Here is a 23,033-nt window from a genome sequence, read left to right on the forward strand (position 1 = left end):
CTTTCATGTGTCTCTTCTTTGTGTGTCTGATTAATTTGACCACCTGCTTTCTGATTTCAGTTGTTCTTTCATGTGTCTCTTCTTTGTGTGTCTGATTAATTTGATCACTTGCTTTCTGATTTCGTAATAGTGTCGTTTAGCTCAGGTGATTTTTTACTGTTATGTTTCTGGATGGCTCCCTTTCTTTCATCCAAAGCGTCTTCACATGCTGAGCCTCACCACCGGTGTTGTGTCTTCTTCTTCCGTGGTTTTAGCTTTTTGACACTCTGTACGATGTAGGTTAGGAAATTTTGCCAGGTGATCGCCTTTTCGTTCTACAGTTCCTTTTTTGTACTGGTTCACTGGATTCTTTTTATGGCAAATTTCTCAAGGTGTGTTCTGTTGTGGTATGTTCTTTGTGTGGTAAATTTAGCTTTGATATGCACAAGAAAATGATTCGAGTAGACGTGGTGGCTATGTGATCGATCTGACATTCGCCAAGAAACTGTGTTGGTGACCTCCAGGTCTCTTGGTTTCGGAGATGTTTTCCTGTGATCAATTGAGGGTATAGCAGTATCAATCACAGTAGCTAGTAATTCCATTCAAGTGGCCTCATCCATGGGTGTGTATCTTCACAGTACGTTATCAAGATATATAGGTGTCTAATGGGTTACCATGTGCAGCTGGGTTTCTTTCTGATTCACTTGGGGTAATTATATCGTATTTTCTTCAATACTTCAGATTTCTTGGTGACATCTTCAACGATCGCTACTGGAAAATTATGTTGTAGACCTAGCTCTGTTTACTTGGATATGATACAATTACAGTGTAATTATCTGCTGTTCTGGAATCCAACAGCCATTTCTTGTAACAGGCCAGATGAAGAATTTAACAGCTCCAAGAGGATGCATGAAGTGTATTAGTGCATCTTTGTCTTCTTTTCAAACTTAAAAAAAATTTTCAGTCTTCCAATTTCTGGCATATACACTAGCAAGACTCATTTTTCTAAGAAAGGTAGAAAACGAAACTGGCATGACAATTAACATCTCTAAGGAGTGGCTGAGATGTGGATGCGGAAAAAATCACTTGTCTTGAAGTATTGATTAAATGTTTCATTAATAATCTCAACACATTAATAAATTAATTTCGCGGTAATTGAAAGGAGTAAGATTCGAGTAGCCACATCAATATGCTCCTAAGGAACTGGAGATCTTTTCTACGGATATATGTACTGTTGTGCTATCACTTTCAAGTATTCAGGAGATTAATTACGAGGACGGACAGGCGACTTTAAATACCATGTCCATGTTTGTGTCGACAGAACACGGTTAAACGACCATCTCACGGAGGGATCTCCTGGCAGATTCTCATTAAAAAAAAATAATGTCCGGAGGCCCCTTAACGTGTGTGCCTCCCAGGCCTCTAAGTTAGTTTTTTGTCTCTACCAACATTAGAAGCCGTAAGCGGAAGCCGCCGTAGTTTGCCCTCTGATACGCTCGAAACTTGGCAGTGTGAAAGAAGTGTGAAAATAAGGGTGGACCTGTTTTGATGCAGGTGCCAACACCCAATAGTTTCCGAGAAAGTGACGTTCAGAGTGTCGATGCCACTTCATCAGTCCTCTCGTGCAAAGTTGGTAGTGCAATGGCTGGGAGAAGACCGCTGAATTTCTGCGCCCCGTATTCAAATCGTACCTTATGTTATTTTTCATCTCTGTGCGTTCCTCAGGAAGATATCTTCTGTCGCGAAAGTATGTGACATCAGAATTTTCTACAACATTGTGGAATAAAACATAATTATTGACAGAAGAAATGAGCATTTCAAATCATATAAAAATAGATTTTCTCGTCATAAATCTTATGTAATCTTATATAATTCATGGTAATTGAAAACTGAAACCATATAAATTCCAATACTTCCATGTCTGCTTCGATTTCTGCTTTTATGCTTCAAAACAATCAGTGCTTTCCCAGGGTCGTATCTGTGACAAAAAACATTCAAAGCATAAAAATTAGGGGCACCGTGAGCAACGTGGCGAGTCACACACGATAGTCACATTTTTAATGTAAACGTTCTCGTTAACGTAGCTAAATATCTTGATATCTGGTGACAATTTCGCGGCAAACTGTGCATATCCAAAAACATTTCCTGGACAGCTGGAGCCTGAAGTTGATCATGGGTAAGGCCATGTATATTATTTTCATCACTTCTACTTGTAATTTATCTGTGTTATGTGATGGACATAGGGCACTTCTGAAATCGGTGAATGCCATTCTCTACCTTTCAGTAGAAGTACACGTTGCAGAGTTAACATTAAGTCATACATTTCGGCGGAATTACTTTTAATGAAAGCGTCGGTATTTCGATTTCATGGACGAAAAGCCCTTCGTATAAAGAGTGATCGCTTTTCGCGCCCCACGAGTCAATAATATAGGCCAACGGCTCTATTTTTACGTAAGGTTCCAAAACCTTCTCGAAAAACTGTAAACAGTTTCCTCTCTTGAGGTCTCCCGATTTTGTAGCTGTAGTGTACACATTCTGTTGCCATTTCATTAACTGGTTTAACTCTTTTTGGACACGAGAACCAAACTGGCCACTGACTTATAGACAAACAAATACTTTTGGTAACAGTTTTTTGGAAAGTGTTGATCTTCGTCAATTTTGATGATAAAAACGATTATTAACAACATTTGAAATGCTTGCTTCTTAATTCCATTATATTCCTCGATGTCACAAAAATATTGCAGTTATATACCTCCGCGACAACAAAAGTGAGAGAGAAAAAAGACAACATACGATTGTATTTTGGTGCGCAAAAATTCGAACCTCTGCTCCTATCCACTGCGCTCCCAACTTAGTTCACCACACGGTGCGTGAGAAGACTAATGAAGTGACGTCGAAACTTAAACCGTCATTTTCTCGGAAACTATTGAATACTCGCACCTAATCCAAAAGGGTTTCCCTTTATTTTCACTCATCTACCCCATGCCAATTTTCGACTGCACCAGACAGCAACCTACGGTGGCTTTTCCTTGTCAGGATCACCACCGCTCCACCAATAGAAAGAAACAGAGTCCCATTACCCGCTATTCGGCAGTTGCGCTCGCATCGGGATGCTGTTGAAGGGAGGACTGCTTAAGACGCTCCTCTTGATATGATTCGTCCTAATTTAGCTCTCACGAGTCTCTGGTGATGCCGATTACGTACATTGTGCTGACATTAGTCATGTAATTTCAGGCGCTGCCCGAAATGATCGGCGTATCTAGAAGTGATTATAGTCATTATATAGGACTAATTTTCGATTCACAACGCTAGAGTTCCCTGGGGCGCTGTTTCAGAGGTTGCACGCCAGGTTTTGTCACAATGTCAGATTCTTCCTAAAGTAATATAATCGCCAGTTACCAGTTCCCTTCCCCTCGTTATTCTGTCTGCGCAACCATTAGGAAAATCTAACGCCATTAACCATATAGCTAGGCGATTCTTTTTCCGATGCTTGATTCAGCTGCTTAGCTTACGTACTTACTCTTCTATCTTTTATCACTATTCATTGTTGATAGCTTCTGTAATGGGTAGAACACTTTAATACACTGACCGACATGAAAAACGCAACACCTAATGAATCATCTGTCATTATCTGTTTAAACCGAAGTGTAGCAATTTTTCCCAATATTTTTAGACGAGGTGTGTTACTAGCGTGTTATTGGCGTTGATCTGTGAGCGACCAATGAAGTGTCGATTGTTTATTGCACTAAATTCAATTTTTTATTCACACGCAGCTTGAAAAACATATCACTGGGTGCGAGACAATAATGTTTTCCCCCTCTCGAAGAAATTATTGTTGTACCATGCATTGTTCCACTTTCAGTCTTATATGATTGTGAAATCTTATCAGCTTTCTGGAGTAAACATGTCGTTAATCCTTGAAGATACTGCAAAAACCGTTGCTTTGGTGGAAGACAGTCACAGCATGCATTACAATCCAGAAGTGTTGAGAACTACACATACTACAATTTTCAGAATCGTAATAAGGTACAGGAAAACTGGAGGCTACACAAAGAAACCAGTATCTGGCTTGAGAAGCGCAACGCGAGCAACAGATACTCACTTCTTACAGCTTCAAGTTCTTCACAACCGTCAGACCACAATCGTTCAAGAACGAAATCGACTCCAGCAAGATCTAGGGGTCATTGTCGGTGAGACGACCGACGGAAGAAGACTTACAGAACCTAATTCACAGTAAAGAAGATATGTCACAGGCTCAAAAGTTACCGGAGAGCACCCGACTACATTTCACAAGGGAGTACCGTGGCTGGTGACTACAAAAGCAGGAGCAAGTATTTTCCAAAGCTGACTCGGGATTTGACCGGCGATCATCTCATACAGAGTCTGCAGAAAGACTGAAGAGAAGTATTCTCCTTGCAGATTCTTATCCAGGAAGCATTTTCAGAGTGGTTCTCTGATGTTGTGAGCAGCAATCAGTATGACTGCCAGGAAGAATTTGGTTTTCACGGAACATCATATCGGGATGGGGAGGCAATCCTTTTGTAGCTTATTCCGCCTTTCACTCTACTAATTGCTGATGGTTTTACGCTAATACATAATAATGCATACCCACATGTTGTGAGAACTGTGCAAGAGTTCTTAAATGAAGTGAAGATTAATGCTACGGTTTGGCCTGCTCGAAACAGTGATGTGAATCCTGTGAATCCTATTGAGCACGTATGGGGCCAGCTGGTAAAGCCCGTCAGCACTATTCGGAGGCTCTACAGGACATGAGAGAAACCTTGATGTAAGAACACATGATGATTCTTCAAGAGGACATTGCAGCATTAACCACGAGCATGACTGAAAGGCTGGACGCTGTGTATGGTGCTAGAGGAGGTAATACAAGATTTTGAAGATGCGAAGAAAGGTCTGTGAAGAGATGTGTGAAGTGTAGAAACCCACAACAAAGATGCACCACCTTCGTGAGCATCCTCAGAATTTGCTTGAAGTGAATGCGTTCGTGTTACTTCCGCTTTTCTGATAATATTTGCTTCTCATCGTCTTTTTTCATTGTTAGATATTTAAATGGGACTTTACTACAATATTTTATCATAAAATAGTAGATTACTGATACAGAAGTGCCAGAATTAAAAAAAAACTAAAATAAAAAATTTAAGGGGCTCCGGAACGCCCTATACTTGCAATGTTAAAATAACGCTTATAAATTACATCTTTCCTCACAAAGTATTTGAGGTAGGAAGTTGAACTTTTTACAGATTATTTATTGGAATATGGGCTATAACTTAACACAGGTATTTTACAAAATTTTAGTTCAGTTATTAAAGATGATTTTTTATCAATTGTAATGAAAATTCACAACATTTTTTTGCAATTTTTTATTTATATATTCAAAAATATACAGTTTTTTGGAAAAAGGCTGTGTTAAATTATGCAGAAGGTACTGTGTAACATTTACTGAAAGTTTGAAACAAATATGTTTGGAAGATCCTTAGAAAACATGTAATTAGTATGAGAAAATAAAAGTTTTGGAATCGAGTGACAAAGATTGGATTAACTTTTTAGAGCATTCCAGGTCCATAGGATGGATTACCTTCATCCTCTGCAAACTCCTCCTCCAGCTTCCTTCTGTTCCTCCTCCTGTTTACTCTTGCTTGTATTTCTAGACTCTTTACAGCCCTGTCTGCAGCCCGAAGGCGTTCCTTGTCTAAAGCAAGCATCGCTCGTACCATGTTAGAACCTATCTTCATTCCCATATTTCTAAATACCTTGCACCTTACAATGTTGCCATCATTGAAAGTCGCAACAGCATCATACACACCAAAGTGAAGTGTTTCTATTCCAACAAATACAGTCTTGGGGATTCTCGACCATATAACACTATTTACACTTTCATTGGGGTTGTGAGTTTTTCCGTGAATACACTTTTTCAACAGTTCAGGTGCTGCTAAGTCTCTGAAAATAGGTTTTATCACCTCCATTATTGCATGAGGCAGACTATGCTTATGAGTGTACACTTCACCAGTTAGCAATCCTTTGTTATATTTACACCAACTGTCTTCTTCTTTGGAACACAAGCTATGTTGGGGATTTTCATCGGTTGAAGAAGTATGAAAAAAAAGAGACCAAACAGCCTTCTTCATTTCGTCGACACTTTGTGTATTTTGCCTAATAACCATTCCATAATAGTTCTGTATTTTGTCAATTACACTCTCAGTTAACCTTCCCTTCCCATCCAACCCTGTACCATCACTGAGGTTTTGTTTTTTGTACGAAGCTTTCAGTCGCCGAAGTCTTGTTCCCATTCGCTTCTGTACGTGTCCAATACACTCAAATTTCTGCACTACAACATCATCACCATAGGGCTTCAGTCCTTGAACATGTTTGAAACTTTTAGAATCACCGTCACCAAGGTAATTAACATATCGCACTTTATCACACGCCTCAGAACGCTGGAATATACTGGCAACACCAGCCACTTCCATTCCTCCACGACTGCCACTATAGTTAGCTTTGCAATTATTTTCATGTGTACCTTTATATTTTTGTGGACATCTACAATACTTTGATACTACTGCTACATCTAAAACTTTCCCTGTATACATACTGGTGGCAGATACTACACCATGAAGAGATGTGTGTCCCCGTCTATGCCAGGTACCATCGAACGCTGCAGTCAAATCTCTGTTACCATTATTTTCCATTACTGCCTCTTCCACAGCGTTCTTCATAGATTCTATACAGACATCTTCTACTTTAGACCCTATTAATTTATTATAGGTCGTAAACTTGGTTGGGGGATTTGGAAGATTCATGATGCCACAGAAAATTGCACCTGCAGTAGCACCCTTACCAACTGAACGCAAGGAACAAAAAAATCTAATGTTGTGTTCGTAGATTTTGCTACCATTTTCTTCAGTTGCAGTTACTGCAACACTGTTCCAAAAGGTGGTTATGTATGAACACTTATCACATTTCAGTTGTATTTCACTAGCAAGTCCTACGTGCTTTATTATGGAGAGTTCCAGACCAACTTCACTACAATGAATACATCTTACACAGTTTGAAAATATTCCTTTGAGAACCGACATATCAAATATTTCATTCACATCCGATTCGCCCATAAAACATTCATAGTTTTCACTCATTGAACCAAGCTTCTTCTGTGAAGTATTTTCTTTCCCACTTTGACTGCTATGGGCAGGTGTACTTGGTTATCGTCTTTATTGTTTACAGTAATAACTCATACCTTTGGCTTTCCAACATTTCTCCTTTTCTTAAAAGCCTTCAGAGGATTTCTAATAACTTTGCTTTTACTCATTGTTATACTTCAGCAAGACAGAGACTCAAGAAACAGAATTAATTACGAATATTTTCGAGTTAACGACAGAGTAAATAAACATGAAACAATCGACAATCACACCAGCGATATATATTGAACCATCACAGGTTAGCCACAACACATACTTTATCTCACATCACTAAAATGTACCTGATGAACACGGACGTTAATAATAACACCATTTGACAGCAGTTTAACAGCGCCACAGTGGGTCACGCCCATGTAGAACACATTTCAAAAAAAAATTAAAAATAGTTGTAGTCTTCGGAATTGAATAAATTATATATCCATTAAAAGGTAATAGTCTGCAGATACAGAAAACGCGAAAAAGTAAAAATTGAACTTTTCATGATTTTGAGCCTTTCAGGAGCCCCTTAAGAAGTTGGGGTGTTGCATTTTTTGCAGCTAATTTTATTGACTATTTTCCATTTCTAAATGACCTGTGGTAACAAAGTCAAGGACAGTAGCTGACTTACGTTCTCCCAACGTTTTGTCAACCATGCAAAAGTAAAACATTTAAATTCAAACCAACAAACGGTTATGTATCCTTATTTGATTGTAGAGGGGTGGTTTTGCCCATATTTACCCATCCGATTAAAATGCAGTATTAGTTTTTTGGCTCTAATTAAATTTTTAGGTGCATGGTCACTTGATAATACGGATGGAAAGTTTATGTTTGCCTGTTATCACCTTCTGTATTAACTGATGGGAATAATTTGATAACCTCACCTTCTTTCTATGGTACTGAGAAAAGATCTAAAAAATATCAAGAGGACTCGCTCGCTCTCGTGACACGCAATACAATTAGCCAGAGTTGAGTCCAAAAAGTTGACATATCTGTTTGTTCTGTTTAGCACGTGATCAGCGTTGGTCGGAAACAACAATTTACTATCTGACGTTCTGTTACTCCGAAGTCAAACTTCATCAACATGTATAAAATGGTGGTGATAATTTCTACCGGGAATTGTACAACCATTTTAGAATCGCACTAGATGCTCGACTTTCGGTTTTTCAGCTAACTGTTTTTTATAATGGATGGCATATTTTCACGAGAGATATCACAACCGAACATTCTTTTTCTTTTTTGAATCGGTCGAAACTAATGACGATCCCGTATTCACTACCAATGAAACAGCTTACTTAAGAGCACAGATGAGTGAATGAAAGAATTTCATGGAAAACAAGCTTTTGGGAAAGATTACATTCATTAAAGAGAGACAGATGACGGTGTGGTGATTCAGCACACATGGAAAGTTGTTAGAGAGGTGGCAAATTGCTAGATACATACTATCATCCCTTTCATGATTTACAGAAGTAATTTGGACGTTCTCCTGAACACAGCCGCGCACATTACTGCAGTGACAAATACGATCTTCGAAACAATTAAGAACAATTCTGGAATGGTAATAACGCCAGTACCCCGGCAAGGAGATGTATGCGCTAAATAGGTAGTTTTTGTTGTGCTTACTGCCATGACAATTATAGGTAGTAAGGAAAATATGTTAGTATTCTCCAAAGTTAGTGAATTTCGTGATTCACAAGGATATGGGTCTTACTGCATAGGAAATTTTAAAGAAGTGGAAGAAAAGGGTAAAGTGAACAATTGATCCCACGACAAAAGGAATTTACCCTATATGAAAGAAGCAAATGCTTAAAGACAATACTTTCAAGCAAGCAGCAATTTGCACAGGAAGACATGACAGAAGTTTAGATAGTACTATTAGTATACTTCAAGTCGGCAGTAGTGGGATAAAGTTCGTTCTGGCACACTTTTGATATCAAATTGATATACTAATTAATTAAGATATGACAGCTGATTCATTTATGAACGTAAGTCTATTGTTATGGTAATTAATTTATGACCCCATGGGGATACCTATTGTTATACTTATCGGTTTTTTGATCCCCTGGGGATAATCTGTCCATCTAAGAAGTCCCCTCCAAACTGTTCATCTCCCTTCCTCTGGGAGAGGAGATGGCAATCCCAGGGCACTGTTGATGTCAAAGTAAATCACTAATTAATTAAATTGTTCAGTTAATTACATTAACCTTGCAAAATGTCAATAATCAATTAACCATAAACTATAGCAAAGCCACCATTCAAGGAACTAAGTAAAACTGTTACTTATCTTTTAAATTGTCGCTTTATCTCTTACAGTTCAGTATCATAGTAATGTCAATATGCTATAAGGTGTTAAGTAAAACTTTTCATTATATGCTGAAGCATTGCATTAAGAACTCTATTACTCAACATTAATGTGAATGTGGAAACATTTTAACTGCACCAAATTACTCTCTAGTTGACGATATAACACTAGAAAATTATATTGGAGAAAGGAGTTATCAGTTTTCAAAGTAATACAAATTTAACACAGTGTTACTATTGATTATTTGAATGTATTGGCTCAAAAATGGTTCAAATGGCTCTGAGCACTATGGGACTTAACATCTGTGGTCATCAGTCCCCTAGAACTTAGAACTATTTAAACCTAACTAACCTAAGGACATCACACACATCCATGCCCGAGGCAGGATTCGATCCTGCGACCGTAGCAGTCGCGCGGTGCCGGACTGAGCGTCTAGAACCGCTAGACCACCGCGGCCGGCGAATGTATTGGTCATGATCAAATAACAACAACATTCATTAATTAGTCGATCCCACTGTTACAGTTCTATCTTCACTCCTCATCTCTATGATGTATCTACCAATCATTATACTGCTATCTTGATCACATTGCTTGTTTAACATGTGGTATGAGCAATTGTATCATTAATTTAGTCTCGATGAAATCTTGCATTCGAGGTGATTATGTAACTGATGCGACTTCCTACTGACAGCATACCGAAACACCATCTCCATTCAATGATGGGAAACATCGTTTACCAAATGAAAGTAACTGCTTGTTATGCGTCTCTTTATGACTGATGGCAAGTACCCTCTTGAGTTGCGCCCCAAAGAAAGAAAAGTTGCCAAATGGAGAGAAATAGAATGTACATTAGTTCTGTGGCTGAAGAGCATGTTCAGATATTTCTTCAATAAAACACATTGTTAGCCACACATTACAGAGGTATCAACAGCTCATCTGTGGTTTCATGGACAAGGTATGCAAAATAGTCAGTGTTAAAATATGATTGCAAAGACATCAGGTAAATAATACAATACAGTGGTTTTGCTTTGCATATACCTCATATTTCTCTAGTTGTCCTATAAGAACAGCCACAAGGAAATGTACTGTCACATGCAATGTAAGTAGTTACACAAACAGAGTTCGAAATTTCAGATGAGTGTCATATAACTTACAATTACATTTACAGAAATATTCCAAAAAGATACAATTGACGTCTTTTACATTAAAATTATTTCAATAAATGCTTCCCTCTACAAATTTTTCAGACAAAAATTCAACTCGAGTATTCACCTAACTCTTTCCTGTTTCTCCTCTCTTGTCTGTTTTGTTACAGTCAACGTCACATTTTGTAAATACTTACATTGTAACAAATTATGTACCATAGCAACTGTTTATTTGTTACAAATTCTTAATTTGTACAAAGACAATATACCATAATTGCTATTTATATGCCATTGCTGAAAAAAATTGTTTCACTTGAACATAAGATGTACACCTTTCATTATAACAACATGATTCTTTGGGTTTGTGCCCCCTATGCATTATTACACCAATATTTAACAGTTTAGGGAAGTAAAAAATTTTTTCTTAATTTAACTATTCGTCTTTTGTTGAGAAACGCAATCTTTATTCTATAGCAATAACTTGTCAAAAATTTTAGAAAAGACACATTTTATTTCACAATACCTGTTTTCATAATTCATTACTTTACAGCGACGTCCCTTACTGACACAAGACGGTATTTCGACGACATCTCTTGTTTTTATAACTTTTACTTTACTTCGATATGGTTACCTTCTACCTACTTTTCTCTTAAATTACTCTGAAAGTTACATAAACAGCAACTGTCTGTAGCAGAAACACTTTCAAATACATGTTCAACAAAGTCTGAAAAGAAAATTTTTAAATGTCAGTAATTCAGTTTCTAACGTTACAATAACACATTTTAATATTTCATTACATCTGTTTTCAATTCTAGATATTATTATCACCAACATTATTTTCCTATTTTTGCAAGTCCCAGATTTTTCTAATACGTCATCTTTTCCCTGAATTATGAAATACCGAATAGAAGGCACTAGTATGAGAAATGTTAACAATTTTGAAAGCGCCATTGTAGACACATTTTAATTTAAGAATAGGGTAATTGCCCTAGTTATTTCGCGGATCCTAATCGAAACTAAATTTGCCGGCAGTAGTTGGATTGAGTTCGATCTGGGGCACATTTGATATCAAATTGATATGCTAATTAATCAAAATTAAACATCTGATTGTATTTATAACATTAACTTATTATTATGCTAATTGGTTTATAATTTTCTGGGGGTACCTACTGTTACAGTAACTGATTTATGACCACATGAGAATAATCTGTCCTTCTAAGAAACCCCCACACCTCCCAGACCTCCTCGTCCTCTCTTGAAAGAAAGATGCAGATCCCAATGTATTTATTGACTAATTAATTAAACTGAACTATTAGTTACTCCTCCCTTCTGTTAAATCCCCAGCACAACGAAGAATCTCTCCTCTCTCTCCTCCCCAGCCTCTTATTGCTACAAATACAAAACTCGATGAGAAATTGAAAACTTCGTGGAAAATTCGAATTTTGGCAGTAAACGTAAATGCTAATTACATTATACTACAGAGGATATAACGGTAACGAATAATAATATATTTTTTGTTAACATAAATTCAATTTGGATATCGCTGGTGAGGAAGGATGTAGGCTACTTTCTTTTTTCATCATCTTTGGAATACTGGCACCATCTATGACGCCACAATCCCCGATGACCGACATAGAGTTCTGGTGCAGTCTAACTCCCCTGTTCTTACTGGCGGGAAATTCAAAATATTGTCGGGAAAATCCAAATATTTTCTTCTGGTTATGAAGCATGGGAGTTGGGGAGCACTAGAGAATAGCTCTATCTAGTCTCGGCAATAACGTTGGATGCAGAAAGGTATATTTTCGTTATTGGTCTGGCACTAGAGAGTTATTGAAGCCAGTCTAGCCAATAGTCCTATATGGGAAAGATGAGTAATTATAGTAGGGCAGCAAACTATCACTGAAGTGTCAGGACTAGCCTCCTGCATATGTATAAGTGAATAGCTGCTGGGAGGGACTTAAGGATAGGTAATAGTATCAGAACAGCGACCCACTGTCACAGTGCAGCCACTTTTTTCTTTATTGTTATTTCATACCCTATGCCACATATGGGAGGGTATGTGCTGTCGTCGCGCGGGATTAGCCGAGCGGTCTCGGGCGCTGCAGTCATGGACTGTGCGGTTGGTCCCGGCGGAGGTTCGAGTCCTACCTCGAGCATGGGTGTGTGTGTTTGTCCTTAGGATAATGTATGTTAAGTAATGTGTAAGCTTCGGGACTGATGACCTTAGCAGTTAAGTCCCATCAGATTTCACACACATTTGAACATTTGGTGCGCTGTCATTGGTACAGGAACCCACTATTCAGACAATAGACAATAAAATAGAAAAAAGGTAGAAGTCATGAAGATAGAATGGGTGGGTAGTGCGTCCTATAATTATTGCCTGGATTTCAGAGGAGTTAATCTAAAGGAACCATTCGTTACACCAGTAGTTAAAGTGACTGAGATGGATTTGGTGTGAGCGTTGGGACTTCTGGAGTATAGGATAGAGGGTTTGGTGTCAACAGCATCCTGAAGAAGGTGGTTTGGAGAAGATGGTTTAGGTATTTCAGCAAAAAATGGTTCAAATGGCTCTGAGCCATATGGGACTTAACATCTGAGGACATCACTCCCCTAGAACTTAGAACTAATTAAACCTAACTAACCTAAGGACATCACACACACCCATGCCCGAAGCAGGATTCGAACCTGCGACCGTAGCAGTCGCGCGGTTCCGGACTGACGCATCTAGAACCGCTCGGCCACCACGGCCGGCGGTATATCAGCAGTGTATCAGAGGTAAAGGAGGGGAAGAGAGTGGAACCCTGGGTACTCCTGCAGTGTGGTGGAAGGTATGGGAGTTGATGCTGTTAACAAGGTCAAATGATGGGCGATTGAAGAGGAAGGATGCAATTAGGTGGACATAGTTGAAGGAAAGTGTATAAGTCTGGAGTTAGAAAGGAGACCGGAATGCCATATGCGATCTTACACTTTCTCTAGGTCAAGGGAGGAATAGAGGGCGGATTTACGGTTTTTGAGCTATTGTGGTAGGGGATAGGTGAGACGCAGTAGTTGAATGTCAGCAAAAAAGAAGGGACAGAAGCCACACTGTGTAACAGGAAGCAGATGATGTTGTAGATGGTGGTGGATGCGACAGGAGAGAATGTACTGAGATACCATGCTGAACACAGGTGAGGCAGATGGGGCGGTACAAAGAAGTAACGGATGGTGGGTGGTTGTTTGGTCTGAGGTAAAGACGGATTTTTGAGGTTTTCGACAGGATGGGATAGCGGCCTGTGTATAGTGTTATACAGGGTTGTAAGGATGATGTGAAAGGAGATAGGGCATTCACAGAGTTGGCGAAAGGCAATACGATTGTGACCAGTGCATGTGTTGCGTTTTCTGTGACATACTTGTTGTATGTCCTGTGCTACGGTTGGGATGTATAATTCTGTTCCTGGTATATTGTTCAAGTAGCAGAAGCTGAGAGCCTGGTATGGGACTGTGATATTTGTGCGTTCATGGGGAGTAGGGAATTGGGAATAGTCAAAGTTATGGCCATCAGGGATGGAGATGATGTTGTAGAGGTTGGATGCAAAGTGATTGGCTTTTCCCACGTCGTCAGGATCGAGTAATGGGGGATGGAGTGGGTGATAGTAAGTCGGTGGAATGGTTTCCAGTACTTTGAAGTGTTAACTGGGAGTGAAGCATTGCGTCTAGAGCACGACTGGCGCCAGTCCCACTGACTTTTGGCCTTTAGTAAATTTCTAATGTGTCGCTCTAGTTGCTGGTGGCATGTGAGTGTATCGTGGTTAGAAGTCTTGAGGAAGGAGCGATGTAAGTCATGGGATTCATGGAGAAGGAGTACAGTTTGTAGTAGGAGAGAGGTGCAATGAAGATATATGGCTTTAGTAGGGATATGGACGGAGAAAGCATCTGAAGAGGCCTGCTGCAGGAAGGGACATCATCAGGTTGCTGAAAGGTTAGGGGGTGGCTTCCTGTCTGCACAACTATGGATTTCTGGTAGACAATCCACTTAGTATGGGAGCAGTTGTACGCCATTTTTGGATAGAGATGGGGATGATGTGCATGACGCCACGGTAGTATGTATGATATGGTGAAGAGTACAGGTAGGTGGTCACTTCTAGTTGGGCTGACGACTTCTGCAGTGACACGTGCAAGGAGGTTGGGGGATGTGAAGACATCTGGGGTGGTGTTGCTTTCTGCATAGGTGTGCTGTGGGATGGGGACTATGACACCTGGGAATGAGTTTGTAAACCGACGCCACCGCCAGAGTTCTGCAGGTTGTTTACTATGGACGTTAAGGTCAGTAGCAATAATATAGGAGGAATACGTATGATCAAAGTGGGTAAGGAAATCTTGGGGGTTGGGGCATCACTTCAGATATAGTTAGCAGCGCAGTTAACACTTACGATTTTGAAGATGAGGCTATGGATAGGTGTTCGGTGTGATTATTGAGTAAGGGTTGTGGCCAAACAGGGATGATTCTGTGGTGGCTGATTGTAGCTCCACCTCTCGCCAGGCAGAGAAGATTATTTGTACCATGAAGAATCGAGGGAGAAATTCAGATGAGTGTTACAGTTGGATGAATATTTCATTAAGGACCAGGCCATCAGTGTTGTGTTGAGATAGGATGTGCATGAAAATGTGCTTGTTCCTGGGTAGGGAGTGGATGTTGTGCTACAGGATGCTGTATTGCTGTCACACCAGGATGGGACCTTAGGGAGGTAGCTGTGTGGGTGATAGAGTGGAGAGTTTTAAACGAGGGTGATGGAACACGTGCAAACAAAGTGGACTTGGATTTGGGAGAAGTTAGCCTCGGTGTTGAGGTGGAAAACAGAGCAGGCAGAAAGAGAGATCTGTTGTAAGGCATGCACTCGTTGGAAAAGGTGGATATTTCGAGGAATGGTGAGGAATCTGATGATGTCTTCAGACCTGGTAATTGAGGAGAGTGAATTATTGGAATTGATAAGATAATCTACAGGACAGATGGATACTGTTATTCTGGTTTGAAAGGTGGAGGTTCATCCTTCCACTTAGCGGAGTCGGTAGGCTGGACGTCATTGCAGGTGTTGCAGATGGGAGGGGATTCGAGATTGGGACAGTGTTTGAGGAAGTGGAAGTCTTCACAGTTAGGATTCTTACAGTCAGGAATGATGTGGTCATTATAAACAAGGTAGGTTTGGTAATTGTAGAACTGGGGGGGGGGGGGAGGAGATATGGAGTTTCCGACTTAATGAAAGTGGTTATAAATTAGGGCTCCCTCTATCGGGAGATCAATGAAGAGGACAGACTCCATGAAGACTCACATTGGGTAAGTGGGACCTGAGTCACTGTAGATATTGTGGACTGTTTGGATGTCTAAAGCAGGATTGGAATTGAGTTCGGAGACCACCTCTTCTGTCATGATCTTTGTCACTACAGCAGTGAAGATAGAGGAACAGTGAGGAGGCTGGTGTTGTTTGGATGTGGAAGTGGTGCTGAAGGGAGTGTGGGAGACATGAGGACCAAAGGTAACACATGGGATTTTGAGGAGGAGGTTGGAGTGGAAAGTGGGATATGTGGATACGATGAGGACAGAATCTTTTTGCGGAATGATTTGGGGGATGGGACTGTGATGGATTTATTTTCGTATTTCTAGAGTGAAGGATTTGGCACTTGAGAATTTGAGGTCTGGGATGGAGAGAAGGAAAGTGAAAACAGCTGCTCCAGGAGAAGGTGCAGATGGGAGTGGGGAGACATGGCCTTGTGTTTGGTAGGATTGCGAGTTGTTCATGGTTTTTTGGCTATGGTGCTTGTAGTGGGATCTGTGTTACAGTGCTTCTGTGGTTTCCTGGTGATTGTGGGATGGGGTGGGGGTTGAGAAATTGGAGGAGGTTGGATGTGGCATCTACATCTACATCTACATCCATACTCCGCAAGCCACCTGACGGTGTGTGGCGCAGGGTACCCTGAGTACCTCTCTCGGTTCTCCCATCTATTCCAGTCTCTTATTGTTCGTGGAAAGAAGGATTTTCGGTATTCCTCTGTGTGGGCTCTAATCTCTCTGATTTTATCCTCATGGTCTCTTCGCGAGATATGCGTAGGAGGGAGCAATATACTGCTTGACTCCTCGGTGAAGGTATGTTCTCGAAACTTTAACAAAAGCCCGTACCGAGCTACTGAGCGTCTCTCCTGCAAAGTCTTCTACTGGAGTTTATCTATCATATCCGTAACGCTTTCGCTATTACTAAATGATCCTGTAACGAAGCGCGCTGCTCTCCGTTACAACTTCTCTATCTCTTCTATCAACCCTATCTGGTATGGATCCCACACTGCTGAGCAGTATTCAAGCAGTGGGCGAACAAGCGTACTGTAACCTACTTCCTTTGTTTTCGGATTGCATTTCCTTAGGATTCTTCCAATGAATCTCAGTCTGGCATCTGCTGTACCGACGATCAACGTTATATGATCGTTCCATTTTAAATCACTCCTAATGCGTACTCCCAGATAATTTATGGAATTAACTGTTTCCAGTTTCTGACCTGCTATTTTGTAGCTAAATGATAAGGGATCTATCTTTCTATGTATTCGCAGCACATTACACTTGTCTACATTGAGATTCAATTGCCATTCCCTGCACCACGCGTCAATTCGCTGCAGATCCTCCTGAATTTCAGTACAATTTTCCATTGTTACAACCTCTCGATATACCAGGGCATCATCCGCAAAAAGCCTCAGTGAACTTGTGATGTCATCCACAAGGTCATTTATGTATATTGTGAATAGCAACGGTCTTACGACACTCCCCTGCGGCACACCTGAAATCACTCTTACTTCGGAAGACTTCTCTCCATTGAGAATGACATGCTGCGTTCTGTTTTCTAGGAACTCTTCAATCCAATCACACAATTGGTCTGATAGTCCATATGCTCTTACTTTGTTCATTGAACGACTGTGGGGAACTTTATCGAACGCTTTGCGGAAGTCAAGAAACACGGCATGTACCTGGGAACCCGTGCCTATGGCCCTCTGAGTATCGTGGACGAATAGCGCGAGCTGGGTTTCACACGCTCGTCATTTTCGAAACCCATGCTGATTCCTACAGAATAGATTTCTAGTCTCCAGAAAAGTCATTATACTCGAACATAGTACGTGTTCCAAAATTCTACAACTGATCGACGTTAGAGATATAGGGCTATATTTCTGCACATCTGTTCGACGTCCCTTCTTGAAAATGGGGATGACCTGTTCCCTTTTCCAATCCTTTGGAACGCTACGCTCTTCTAGATATCTACGGTACACCGCTGCAAGAAGGGGGGCAAGTTTCTTCGCGTACTCTTTGTAAAATCGAACTGGTATCCCATCAGGTTCAGCGGCCTTTCCTCTTTTGAGCGATTTTAATTGTTTCTCTATCCCTCTGTCGTCTATTTCGATATCTACCATTTTGTCATCTGTGCGACAATCTAGAGAAGGAACTACAGTGCAGTCTTCCTCTGTGAAACAGCTTTGGAAAAAGACATTTAGTATTTCAGCCTTTAGTCTGTCATCCTCTGTTTTAATACCATTTTGGTCACAGAGTGTCTGGACATTTTGTTTTGATCCACCTACCGCTTTGACATAAGACCAAACTTCTTAGGATTTTCTGCCAAGTCAGTACATAGAACTTTACTTTCGAATTCATTGGACGCCTCTCGCATAGCCCTCCTCACACTACATTTCGCTTCGCGTAATTTTTGTTTGTCTGCAACGCTTTGGCTATGTTTATGTTTGCTGTGAGGTTCCCTTTCCTTCCGCAGCAGTTTTCTAACTCGGTTGTTGTACTACGGTGGCTCTTTTCCATCTCTTACGATCTTGCTTGGCACATACTGATCTAACGCGTATTGTACGATGGTTTTGAACTTTGTCCACTGATCCTCAACACTATCTGTACTTGAGACAAAACTTTTGTGTTGAGCCGTCAGGTAGGTTCGAGTAGGTTTGATGACATGTCGATGATAATGTGGTTTTAAGCGTCGTGGTGGTAGCTTGGCGAATTGTTATTTTGGCGGGAGTTGATGAGGAGGTGGTTGGTGTGGGAAAAGTTGGAAGTGGGGAACAAGCAAAGGATGTGGTAGAAGATATCGAAGAAGTCTTGGGAGTGGAGGGGTAGACAAAAGAAGCGACTGCAGATGGGGACGATACTGCTGGAAGAGGAGGGTGGACATAGGTTAGTGGACCAGAGGAAGTACTCCACATATTGATAGTAGGAGCAGAGGAGAGGATTGTGTTAATGGCGGAGCTGACTGGAGTGTCAATTGCGGATCAAGGGAAGCAGGGAACCGAAATATCTACAATAATAACTGGCTGTGGAGCATTGTCAGGATGGTGTGGAGTGATGGCACTGACGTCTGATGTGATGGTTTGGCAGAAGGTGAGAATGGAAGTGGTAGTGAAGTCGGAGACGGCGGCGACGATTAGACTGTGGAGGTGGCGGCAGCGATGACAAGGACAGAGACGTCGATGGCAATGAATGAGGCAGAGGGATGGGTATAGCAGTGGCAGCGGCGGCTGCAGTGTAGGAAAGATAGCTCAATAGGGCAGCGACAAGAAAACTATGCAGAACACAGGGGAGTGGCCCCTACCAGTCTATGCACAAAAAGATTGGCAACTTACGAAAGTAGAGGCAGAGACTTCCAGTCGATTGATGCTGGTGCCAGTGCGGCTTCTTTTTTTCGTTTCTTTTTTTATTTTGCTTTTCACTCCCTTTCCTGAAGGATAAGGATGTGCCAATTGAGAGCTTGCGGTGGTTTGTGGTCTTAGTTCTGAATTTTTTCTATTTACTTTTTGTTTTTTAATATATTAGGTTAATATTACGTATTTATTATTAACAATAGTTTCCTTTTTCAAATTATGTGTTGACAAATAGAAATTTTTGCATGAGGAGGGATTAAACATTGTTGCAGTCCTTTAAGTGGTAGGTAGTCAAATAAATTAAGACCAAAGAGAACAAATATTAACTTATTTTTAGGGGAAGATACATAGCCAGTCATTTCTTAAAGGTGAATCATTGGAATCTAAGTTTCAGTACGTACATGTAAGTGTACATTTATTTTTAACTGGTTATACAAAGGAATAGGCTAGTAGTAGTAGTAGTAGTAGTAGGTAGGATAAGTCACAATAAACACGACATACAATGGATGACGCCTAAGACGGTTGAGACATAAAGTGCTTCGCATATTTATATGAGAAATGGCCTCTGTCAATTGTGGGCACAATATTACATTTTTTGTTTTACAGGGGATGTACCTAATTTACCTTAAATTTGAGTTACATTGCTTCCTTTATTTTTAATTCTAATTTTTTCTTAATTTAATTTAATTTGTCACTCGACAGGTGTCAACGGTGGAACGGTGCATATAGGCAGTCACCTTTTAATCATTGTCAATGGTATCACAATGTTCAGGGCGAGGAAATGGTATTTCGAGTGTTGGAGTAAGAAGTTGTTTTGTGTTGTCGCCATACTCGTTGATGGTGTGATCGTTGGCAGATAGATGTACCTGCGTCTGGGTTTGGCTGTGCGTCCAAGTCGCTGTTTCAGGATGTCACAAATGTCTCATCCGCTCGTTAGGATGTGTATTCCAAACCTGGCATGAAGGCTTACGAGTCTCATCTGTAGTGGGGTAACTTTGGCTGCTGTGTGTCATCAGCTATGGTGCGCCATGGCAGGTGGAGGATGCTTCACATCAGGCGCCGTTCGTTGGCGTGCAGCCGTTCCATTGTCAGTCTGGTCATACTTCCCAGGAGAGCAGCTGCGTATTCCATCACAGGTCTCAAATAAGTTTTATAAGTATTTACTGCCGGTATTCCATTGATTTTCCGTTGCTGACAATCTTTATTGGACTAATGTAAACATAGCATAATATCTGAACTGTAATAGGATGGTAACAATGGGCACTATAAAGCTATATAGTGCATGTATCACTAAGAAACTACTTTTTTTTCCTTTGGTGTAGTAAACAGTAGTTTTATTATCTCCAAATTTCTCGCCTTAGTGAGTGGAATAGAGAACATGCTGGGTGAATGTACGTCAGATGTTGGAAGCATATTTCCTGCACTGCAGTATTAACAGCATTGCATTCCACACGGCTAATTTAAAGGACACCACACTGCTTTAACACTATAGTACGTTTAAATGCAGAAATGCGTAGAATCAGGAATGTGTGTTTATGTTCTACGACAATTTCTCTCATTCCAGTACCTTATTGGTATGCAATCCAAACACTCAAACAAATACTAAAAAACTGATAGCACAAGTCATTTAAGTAAAATATTTTAGATTTCTTCCATCTGGAGTTCCATCGTGCATAAGCCACACTTTATTCTTCTTCATAACCTTCACGGCAACACCCTCAAATGTATTAGGCTCATATCTACTATTCAACAATAAGAATTGCTAATCTCCTCAGCATGCATGGATCTAGACGGATCGTGTGTAACTGAATAGGTGACCCGAATAAGACTGCTACGGAAGAGTCTTCACAGAACGGCAGTTACGGTGTTGGAATGAGAATCCCGGTCTGTAGAGCTAGCGTCGGTCGGTTGTGCAAGTTTGGAATATGTATTATGCTCTTACTGAAAGTAAAATATCGAAATGTAATCTTTCTTTTCCTTCACGAGACGTCCAACGTAATGGGTATAATTCTAACATTTTGTGTGGTGTCTGTTTGTTCTATATCGTGTCTCCCTACCACTTTCGCGCAACGACGCTCTGAGCGTGTTTTTTAGGGAATTGACTAGTTTGAACCTGGGACCTGTTGCTGGTAAGGAGACGTCAGACCACACATGACATGTAGAATTCAGAAGAGTTCAGTGAGACTAGCGATGATATAACCAAATACTTAATTATTTCAGCGTCAGCTCCACTGCACTCCCTGTAAAAGAATCTTAATACTAACTAAATTTAGTGGAAGGGGTTCAAGGCTTTCCTATTTTTAGTTAGCTGGTAAAAAAGCAGTTAAGTTTACCATTGGAAATTTTATTCTACTCACAAAACATTGTTTATAAATTGCACTATTGATAAAAGGAAATGTTTTAATACAGGATGGTAAAAACCAGTTGTGTTCAACAAAAAAGTGAACGAATATTCTCTGAATGGGTTTCCAAGTTCTACAATGGATCGAAGGATGACCTATGTCATATCACATCTATGATCTAGGTTTAAATTAAGTTTCACAAAAGAGAAAACTATCAAAATGGTCTACTGTCACCCTCAATTATCATTAATTACTTAATCTAACTTGTCGTAAATTACAGTGGCTGATGTGGCTTCTCAATAACTATATAACAGAAAAATCATCACGTTTCAGATTTTTACTTCAAGTGGCAAATGTGAACACCATGAGCTTTAATTGACGATCGACACTAGTATTACGCAAAAAGGGGGTGTAACAGATGAGACTTCTGCAGTTCTGAGTGAAGCTTTATGCTCTGTTATGTGGCATCGTGTGCGTTCATTACCTTGTTGGTGTTCGTCTGAGGGGGCGGGCAGCACAGCTCCGCTCACCTCACTGCCTCGGAAGCAACTCTCTCCTAACTACTCCTTACTACAATTTACCGAAGTTGGTTTAAAAACCTATCTGGCTGTGTTTTCATCTGACCAATTAGGGTCTCAATGTTAACCTTAAGCTCCACCTACAAAAATTCTGTCTATCCAATGAGAAACGTTATACTTCCCGTGATGGGGCAATGTTTTTAAAGTTTGCAACGTAACAGAGACGCGAAAAAGTCTCAAGCTAAAACTTGCAACTGGTGTGGTCCTTTTAGTATTATCGTAAGATCTATACTGTTCTTCTGGAGGGCTCTATCTTTTAACATGGGCTGGGGGGTGGTGCTGACATAACAGAGATGCGAAAAAGTCTCATGCTAAAACTTGCGGCTGGGGTGGTCCTAGCGGTTAGCTGGCGACGTGGGTGTCCATCCCTTATCGTAGGGCCTTCCAGCTTAACACGGTTCTGCTCTCGGCTTCTGTTCTCGTTTCTTCCCTCGGAACTGCGTCTGTCTCACGGTGGGAAGGTATGACAAGCATTTAGGCACTCTTGTGTTAGTCTGTGGTATTCCATTTGCTCACTCGTTACTCGTATTACTTTGGTTAATTTAATGTCACGATTTATTCGGAGCTATGTGACATACTACTGGATTTGCTTATCATGTCAGGGTTTTCATGGAAGCTGTTGGATTTGCCTGACACCTTACATAGTGCCCCCCTGCTTCTGGTCTGCTTCCAAATTAAATCAGAGACAATGCTGCAGGGAAAGTTGGTTAAAGACAGAGGAACAGTTACAAGATGCATAGAGAGACAATATAGAGATTTACTCAAGATCCTTACCTGATAGGTTCAACGAAGAGGCAGCTCGTTTCGAAACACAAAGCAGAGTGCTACTGTGGATATGATCCGTTTGTGGT

The sequence above is a fragment of the Schistocerca americana genome, chromosome X (assembly GCF_021461395.2).
Source record: "Schistocerca americana isolate TAMUIC-IGC-003095 chromosome X, iqSchAmer2.1, whole genome shotgun sequence".
Lineage (NCBI taxonomy): Eukaryota > Metazoa > Arthropoda > Insecta > Orthoptera > Acrididae > Schistocerca > Schistocerca americana.